Here is a 10,070-nt window from a genome sequence, read left to right as displayed (position 1 = left end):
TCTCTGTTTTGTTGCATATTTTATATTTTTAATTAAACAGATCGTAGTTGCTTAACTTATCTAATTCTGGCCGTTTAAGTCAAAAAGTTTGAGGTGGAATCTAAACTAAGACTTGCAGTTATTTGTTTCTCCACGCGGGGGCAGTGTTGCTCCACACCAGAGGGATTCACGTGGTTGAATGAGTGAGTCAGACTGCAGAGAAGCAGTAAAACTTTGAGAATCTTTTTAGAATAAACTAAATAATCATTTACTGTTTCCTGATATTGGAGCTGTTAAGCGGAAGCGGCCCGTGTTTCCTCTGGGTTGAACCTGCTGCAGGGTCTCCATGCTCCCTCTGCAGTCACATGACCCGCTTGTTGGGTTCATTGATTATCCTTTCGTGCACACATCCATGAACGTGCACGCTCCTCTGTCTCTCTGTGTTAGCCTCTGGGTGGGCAGGCGACCCGTCAGCCTGCCGGTCCGAGCCCTCGATGGGACAAAGTGGGCACAGTTAATGCTGGGCTGTTGTTCTGGGTTATGTAACTATCAGTGGGATCAGCGCAGGCTGGCTAACAGGAACTGTTCAGGACCATTAAACTCCTGCTTATCCTCCATAACCATCATAAACCTCTTCCTGCAGATCCTCCTGCCACACAGAGAAACTTTTATTACCAACTCGTACATCTGCAGCTCGGGCTGGGAGACATTTTTCACCCCCAGCATCAGTGCAGGGAGTTTTCCATCAGTGTCTGTGTGACTGGATGTTTACACAGCAGGCCTGCAGTTTCCTAACAAAGACCAGCTCCCAACATCCATATTTAGACTGTTAGAAGCTGCAGCAGCTCGACTGCCACGATTTCTACCCGCATATGGAGAACGTTCTGCTCTGACACCGTCACACTGTCCTTCTGGTGTGGTCACACGGTTTATGTTTGAGCCTGGATCTTGTTTAGGGCCTGAAATAAAAATAATTCTTCACAACTGAGAGAAGCAGCGATTGTTCTTCCAGAGATCTGGGAAAAGCTGCAGTTTTAGGACGTCAGTTGGAGGATTTACAGCAGAATTATTTCTTCATTCATGCTCACATTGTTTACAGAAAAAAGTCAAACGATGAATCCAGAAAACAGAACTGTGAATGAAAACATCTTGTTCTTCCAGCAAGCATCGTTTCTCTCTGGGTACTCCCAAAAACACAACTGTTGGGTTAATTAACCTCTGTGTGTGTGTGTGTGTGTGTGTGTGTGTGTGTGTGTGTGTGTGTGTGTGTGTGTGTGTGTGTGTGTGTGTGTGTGTGTGTGTGTGTGTGTGTGTGTGTGTGTGCGCGCGCGTGTGTGTGTGTGTGTGTGTTTGTTTGTAATACTTTTGGGGACCACTTTCCTGATACATACTACGTTGTGGGGACCCACTGCTCCTTGAGGGGACCGTCAGCCTGGCTGATGTAAACGGGGAAACCAGGCCGACCGAACCAGCAGCAGCATTGATTTAAAAACTCACGCTGACGTTTCTGACTGGAGGAAATTGATCCGGCTCTGGTGCTCCAAAGCTTTCAGTAAAATGACATTTTAAAGATCTGAAGCGGTGGAAATGAGGACAGCAGAGCGGCTGATTGCTCTCTGTGGTTTGGCCGGTTATGAAAACACTCAGACATCCAGGCTGAGAGCTCAGGATCCAAACTCAACAAGCTGCTTCACCAAGACGGAGCTGGAAGTGGACAATTCTTCCTGCAGAAGACACTGAGGACGACCACTGAGCCCAAATGTTGATCCGAGAGGGTTATCTTTACCTCATATCACATCTTTGTCTGCTGAACAGGCTGCAGGTTGACTCACTCAAACCTCCATGTAATGAAAACATCTAGCTTTGACTAGGCCACTCTAAAATCTGTATTTGTTTAGTTAAGCTGAACCATTTTGTTTTTCCATTTGCTTGAAGATTATAAATGTTTAATTGTGACCAAAAATCACAAGGATATAAAAACTTTTTGCAGAACTTTAGGCTGAATGAAAGAAATTATTAAAATTGGTAACCTAGGCATCAGGCGGGAGAACCACTGAAACCAGAACCACCAGAACTGAAAGTCCAAACCTCAATCCAGTCAGAAGTTCCTGATGATTTTTGCTACATGATGGATGGATTATGATGTAATTAGGACTGAATTGTGCTAATTAATCTGAACCTGTCTTTATAATTGGATCAATATGTTGATATTATTTTAGTCTTCAGGACATTCGTTGGGGATATTTTGTGAAGTGTAAATAAACTGAACTGAGTCCATCCGGTTTATGGAAGTGTTGCAGTTTATGGTGTGAGAGTAAATATTTTAGTATATTCATGAACAAACGGGATAAAAAATGTAAATAACTTATCCAATGAGACGCTTCTAATCATTCATCTCATTCAGATTAACGAACAGGATCAGGACCATCCAGCTGCTGCTGCTAAAGAAATTTAAGATAAACTTATTTATTTATCAATTTCATTTTTAAAACAGGATCAGATTAAAGTAATCAAGCCTGGATCAGCATTGTTGCTGGTTCCTGTTCTGCAGAACATAAAAACACGCAGATGTCCAACATCACAATTATTACATTTTAATTGCATATAAAACGTTTTTAAGGCTGGTAGTTGTCAGTTGGTAACAAGGGAACATTTCGGTCTCTGCATCTCGTTTCCTCTCATTCTCCAACCTGCCTGCATGTTCTGATGTCTGCCCGGTTCTGCAGCCTGTAATCCCATTACTGCGCTGCCCCCTGCTGTGCATGTGTGGGTCTGCAGGCTGACGCTTGTTCTGGTTTTTGATGGTGCAGGAATCAAACCGCGGAGCTGCTGTGATTTTTCTGCGTCCCTCCGATTGAAGCAGAGCTGCCTTTAATCCCCAGCTTCCCTCCCCCTCAGAGACTCCAACCCTTCCTGTCCTTCCCTTTGTCTCTGTCTCTTCCTCCCACACCTTCTCCCCCTCTTTCCTTCCATCTATCATCATCCGCCGCCTTCAGCTAACCGGCCTCCCAGCAGAGAATTATGAATAGGATTCAAATCAGTCGAGCTTATTGTCTGCCGCCCCCTCTCTACCTGCCCCCTCTGCGTCTCTGTCCCTACTTTCTAACTTTCTCGTCTGTTTTGAATCGATTGCATCCGACCTGACACCCACATCTCTCAGCTTCCTATGGATTAACCCCTTCTCTGCCTGTCTGAGGCAGGCTGAGGGGAGAGCGAGGCTGATTCTGGTTTCTCCACTTCCTCTGCTGAGCGTTATCCAGCTACAAAACCTGGCCATGATCTAACACCACGGGCTCAGTCAAAGTAACGAGGAGACTCTGAATCAGAGTTCTGAGAAGAGAAATAACCCATAAAACCGGAAAACATCTAGTTGTAGGAACCAGTCATGTTCCTCTGGGTTCAGCCTGATGAATTTCTGCTGACATTAACTGTTACTTTTAGAAAATTCTCTTTATTCATATTTTAAAAAGGTTTTTACTGCAGTGCTCCCAGTTCAGATCCAAACGCAATAAGCATCAGTTCATCTTGTGATAAATTAAAACAAGATCAATAATTTCCATTTGCATGATGGATAATTTTTTTCTTTTTATCAAAAGCTGGATGACTAAAGTTTTCATGTTGGTGCTTTTTTCTCAGCTAAACCTTTTACTTACAGAGACTTTATGATTCATTTTATTTTTTTCTTTTGGACACGATAAATTATCCCAGAAGTTATCGCGATAAACAATATTGTTGATTTTAGATCATTCTCAAGATAGCAAATATCAACAAACTTTAATTTCTAATGAACACTAGTAAACAAAACAGAAAAACAAATTATGAAGTTTTTGGTAGAGAAAAATGATAAATCATTCAAATGGAAATTATTCAGTTTGTTTTAATTGATCATGTGATTTATTGATATAGTAAAAATTATATCTGAAGGTTTAGAAAACATCAGATTTTTCCAAGTTTTTTATCCTTTTTTGTGTCTCTGCAGCGTTGTGTCACCTTCCTGCTGCTGGGATCACAAAGAAACCTGAACAACTCGGAACCGAACAGAACCAAACGCAGCAGCAGAACACAGACCGGGACAGCACCGACACAGAACCGGTCCATCTCATCCTCCTGGTTTATCCTGAAGTTGATTCCAGGTGAGAATATCTCCAGATGTTCATCAGATCAGCTGCTTAACGGATCAGAACCAGAACTTGGTCTGTTCAGAACCAGAACTTGGTCTGTTCAGAACCAAGCGGGTCCAGCAGCAGAACCAACGCTGTGGATCGGCTTCACTGAGATGCTTAACCTGTCATTTTCTCCTCCAGTCGTGTGGCGACGCACACGCGCGTTGCCATGGTTACACGATGTTTAAATATAGGATATACATTAGCAGCTGCTCAGAGGCAGCAGGAACACACATCCAGTCATTTTCCTTTATTAAAAACAAGATGGAGGCAGAAAACGCAGGAGGAGCTTCGGACTGAAGTTTGGAGCTGAAGTTTATTTTAGTTTTTAAGGACAAAGTGTCATCCTTCCCTCTGACCATCCAGCCTTCATTCAGCTCCTAAACTACTGGAATAGTAATAAGTTTCACTACTGGAGGAATTTTAATCAATAAATCAATCAGTTTTTCGGACTGTCTCTCAGGGCAGAACTCAACCTGTTCATTAAAGGGGCGGTATCAAGTAAAATACACATTTTTAGGTCCATGTCGTGTCATCATGTTATTCCCTCACCTAAAACAAAACTGGGGAGTTGAATTGATTGTTTCATACATGTATGAGACATCCTTTAATTTCCATGGCAACCATTCAGCTAAAACGCCTGGGTGGACCTAGCCCCGCCTTCAAGGCGCAGCTCCTTCAAACTAGCCAGCAGGAATTAGCAAACACCTGATGGAATGGCTGATCTCTCTATAGGAGCTACTGCTCAGAGCAACGCCGGTAAAAAAACATGAAAGGGTTAATAGAGGAGCCATGTTGTTTCAGAAAGAGCAGGAGCTTCTTAAAGAGACACAGACCCAATTTCAAGTTAGTTAAATAACAAAGTCAATTTATTTTATGTCCTGTTTGATGTCTGTAGTATTTTTATAACAACTGAAGTTAACATAATTACTTGGTATAAAACTGTACTCTGTGTGAGGAAAACGCATAACAATCATTTAAATAATCCACATTTCTGTGAAAATGTGTGTTTTATCTCCTTAAAGGTTTCTTCTGTTTCCTTGATTATCAGATAATCAGTCCAATAATAATATCAGACAAAGACGATCTGAATAAACACTAAACTGATCTGTGTTTGAACTCTTAGTTTTCTCTGTGTTCATGGTTTGAATAATTTCCTTATTTACATAGATCTCTAGATCTAGAGATAAATATTTATAAAATGCTTGCCGATAAGTGGAATATCAAAATAAAAGCTGGGTTTATGTTTACTCCAACTCCACTCCTGGTGAGACTGAATTGTTGCTCAAGTAATGATTTTTGTTATTAGTTTGTTTTTTTCCTCCCCGTATGTCCAATCTGTCAGTTAAAAACATTAAATGTTCAGTTTTAACAGCTTTTCAGGCGTTTACTCGTGTTTCTATAGCAACTGTTTCTGCATCAACATCCATCTCTGCGGTCAAGCCAGACAACTTCTGATTGTCTTAAACATTTAGTTAGAAACTAAATATGTAGCTTCCTAACTAAATAGTTGGAAAACTAAATATTTGGCTTATGAATTAAGCATTTAGTTTGGAACTTAGACTTTTATAAATGTAGGAAAATATGACTGAAAAATGAACACCCACATTTTGTTTCTTTGTGACTGGCTAAATAAACCAAATTATTGCTGTAAAGTTTTACAAACGGCATCCATGTTTTAATCAGCGCTGTAGCTGCACCCCCATTGGTCCAAAGGCGTCCAATCAGCAGCCAGATCAGGTCCTTTCTGGTAGCTGGAGGTGCTGAAGGCCTGGGAACGCTTCAGATTTGTCCTGCTGGTTTCCCTGCAGTGGGACACACGTGGTCGTTTGAAGCCAACGTTTCAGAGATTCGCTCCCTATCAGCTGCCATGCTGCCACCGAACAAACAGGTTGATGTTTTTCATAAATGGCAGCTTTAAGGAAGCCGCAGCGTATCTTCAGCTTTCTGGAGAACTGATTCATTCCTGCATGTGGAGGCTGAGCTGAAAGATTCAGGGGAACAGCCACCGGTTAATCAGTGTCACAGCTTGAGAGCGATGACTGCAGCAGCGAGGCGGTTATATAATGTCAGACTGTGGGATTCCCAGCAGCTCTGCCTCCTCCACTCAGCAGTCTGAGGAGAGGAGGGGGAGATTGATGTCGGTGATTGCCATCATGAGTGTGAAGAGTTTAGATTGGCCACCAGCTCCTCTGCTCCTCAATAATCCAATAATTACAAGAAGCATGTTAACAGGGATCCCTCTGCTGCAGCCGGGCGGAATCAGACTCGCATCCATAATGCAGCCAGTCTGAGAGCACAGCGGCGACAAATTACGCCTGGAAAGCCAAACAGCAACACATCTCTGCAGGAAGCTTCTCACTGAAGCAGCAGAGGAAGACTCCGGCAGCCGTCACTGGGAGTATTCCTCTGGTCCCCCTGAGGTCTCTTTAAATAAAATATCAGCTCTGTTTTAATTAAAATCTCCGGATTTAAAGGGACTCATGCAACTCTGACAACTTAAACTGGGAATATGGTTGGAGGTGGCGACTCAAGATTCAGACAAGATAACAGATTTCAGACGCAGCCTGTTCTCAAAGACTTTAAGCTTGACTTGGACTTAGAATCTCATCTTCATCGTTCCATCCGTAGATGCCATCATCATCATCATCGTCGTCGTCATTCTCTCAGGCTGAGGATATCTGCAGAGTCAACGTCTCGATGGATCCTTATAAACATGACGGTTTCAACAACTGGCGTCACAAACTGGATGGACGGGTGGGGATTTCACTCACATTCATAGAAACTGTATTCATCCAAGAGGGGAATTAAATGTTGTCTTAACTCATATAATCCAAACTTGCTTTACAAACATGATGCAAACGCAAAAATCAAAAGCTGCCTCAAGTGGCAGCAAATCTAAAATGCTGCAAACACGCTCAACAAGACAGAAGTCATCCAGACCACTAGGGGGAGTCGATCACCTAATCATACAGGATCACATCCTCTGTAAATGTCATGATTTAAAGCTGCAGTTTGTAACTTTCATAAAAAAATATATTTGTTTTACATACTTTTTGTTGAAACTGTCACTATGAGAGTAAAATCTGAGAGATAATCTGTGAAAAAGTTGAGCTACTCCGGCTTCTCCCTGTGCTAACTAGAAACAACCAATCAGAGCCAGGAGGCGGGACTTAGTAATGACAATCACAATCTCGTGGCACTGCTTATTCCCCCCCTTTCTCTCTGCTGCGCTGCAGCTAGCATAGCCTGCTGTGAATGCTAAGGCTCATTAGCATAACCACTGATTATGACGGATAAACAGTTTTGAGTGTGATTGATGGTGCTAAGACCCTCCTCCTTACTTTGGTTGCTTGTTTTTGGTTTGGAGCGGTGAATTTCTTCAGAAGCTCAGGGAGGAAGTGGATGAGATCAATGTTTTCACAGATATTCTGTCTCATAACAAAATGTCACAACATGGTGAGAGTTTCAACAAATGTAAAAAAAGAACATTCTTTATAAAAGTTACATACTGCAACTATAACAAGATATCAGGAAGAAAATAGGAGGGAAGAAAAGGTCTGTTTTCTATAAAACCTCAGCATAGTTGCTTAGGTAACATTACCGACTCCAGACTCCCCCTAGTGGCCTGGAGGACGTACAGCTTGTGGAAAAAGTTTGGGATTTGCTAATTTTTCCTTTTGCTTCTATTTCTTCTGGTTGCAGCATTTTTTGTTTGCAGCAGGGGGGCGGGGGGGTCTGTTGCATTTCTGTCTTTTGTGTGTTTTGGCGTTTGCATCATTCATGTGTTTGCAGCTCTTTTCTATATTTGCATCTGTCAGCCACCAGAGGGAATAATTGTCTAAACATGCAACAATTCAGCCAAAAAATGGATGAATGAAATCAGAACCAGTGCAGCAGTTTATCTGCAGCTATGAGGGCGTTAATCAAGTCTGCTCTGGAGAAGAAGAATCTGAGCTGACGCTCAGGAGAACAGGATGAACCAGTAAAATGGAAAAACGGGTGAATTTCTTTAGCTGTTTTTCAGTGTATAATTTCAGATTTGCTGAATGGAAACTGAACGACTTTGTTCTGATACTTTCTGACTTTGCTGTCTGTAGTGCTCGGCTTCTCGCCCGCCGGCTGCAGCAGCAGATATGAATCTTTAAAAACTCCTCATATATGTAGAGTTTTATTTATTCAGCAGGGAGAGCGACTTCCTGAAAGAGACGTTACATTAAATTCATTTCCCTCAAACCTGTAGAGAAGATTTTCTCCCTTTGGGACTTTTTCTGCACGGTTAATATATAATGTATAATAATAACTTCATGTAGCATATTTTTTTAACACCTAGAAAGGCCTTCCCACTGAAATTAAAGATGAATTACTAATGCAGCAGAGTTGCTGCATGGGGAAGGCTGCTGGTTTCCCCTGCAGAAGCTGCAGGTTTTTGGAAGCAGAATCTTTTAGGACTGATCCGTTATTTACTGAGACATCTGTTTCCCCCTGAAGATCTGAAGGTTGTCGGTTCAGTTTCTTCACACCAGTTTCACCGCAGTAAGGCTGACCGGCTCACCTGGTCAGGACGGATGGCTCCTTACGAACATGATGCCGTCACCAACTCCAGTGTCATAAGTAGGATTGATTTGGAGTCTATGAAGCTGAATTTAAATCTGTCTGCATGATTAACTGGACTGATTAGATTATCTGCATGAATTGGATCCATTTGTCTTCTGAAGTGCTGAGAAATAACATTTATATCCAACTGGTGCTGAATAAATGAACACACAGAGGAAACCTGACAAGCAAACTGAAGGAAATGCACAATATTATCATATATGTGCATATTAAAACTGAGAATGTGGCAGTTAATACCAACCTGACAGTCTAAACGTCTGGTACCAAACACAGAATAAGCTTTATAAAATGTCTTATGGGGGTTTTCCAAGCTCTGTGAATTAAAACATCCTTCATTTAAAGTATGGAAGCCTAAGGAGGACATCTTTCTGTGTTTATAAAGTTTTGTCAGAGGAAACTAAAAGCTGTTTTATCATCCAGCATCAGCCTAAAAAATGTCCTATTATCATGAATCAACTCAAATCGTGATGCATAGAGGTTGTAGTCCTATAATATTTTTATTTTAATGTCGCAGTTCAACTAAGTGAAACTAAAAATGCACCAAATACAGTTATATGACAGTGAGCGGCTGCTGTAAGCTTTAAGCTGTTTAATGCAGAGATGATTGGTTGATGCTGCTGCTCAGATTTGTAAACATCTGATCAATCTGCCAGACTTATAAATATAAGTGCTATAAAATATACATGGGAGAGAACCCATTTAACATGAATTATTAATGTAACATCATAACTCTGACTGGACTCTTATCTGTATAATGGTCTATAATAACGACTATGGATGCTCTAATCAGGGCTTGTGTCCGTGAGAGCAACCCGACTCATTTAAGACCCGACACGAATTAAAGTTCATGAAGACGCAGCAACTTTAAAACAGTAGAATAAAATACTTTTTTCTTTCTTTCTTTCATTCTTATAGCTAACTTGCTATAGATAGCCATAGCCAAACATGATAGCTAGCTAGCTGTCACATGTGTTACAAATGTGCACAAGTCTTTTTCTATATTCTGCTAATGTTGAAAAAACACAATTTGTCAATTGCAGTGTTTCCATTAAATATTAAATTAAAATAAAATAACACATGAATAAGCTTCTTGATATAAGTCATTAAAGAATTATGGCAGTGACAAATGTAAAAGTTACATGATATATTATCATAATTCAGCACTTATCTATCAGCCAATCAGAGGAGACGTTGGAGCAACAAGCCCCGCCTACTTGGAAGCGGCTATGTATTGTAGTCGGCCATTTTACAGAAGAATGATGCACAACTTTTTATGAACTGTGGAGCTGTGAGAGCTCTGGTGGAGCCGGT

Source organism: Poecilia reticulata, chromosome 5 (genome assembly GCF_904066995.2).
Source record: "Poecilia reticulata chromosome 5, P_reticulata-male-v2, whole genome shotgun sequence".
NCBI lineage: Eukaryota > Metazoa > Chordata > Actinopteri > Cyprinodontiformes > Poeciliidae > Poecilia > Poecilia reticulata.
This window is presented reverse-complemented; position numbering follows the sequence as displayed.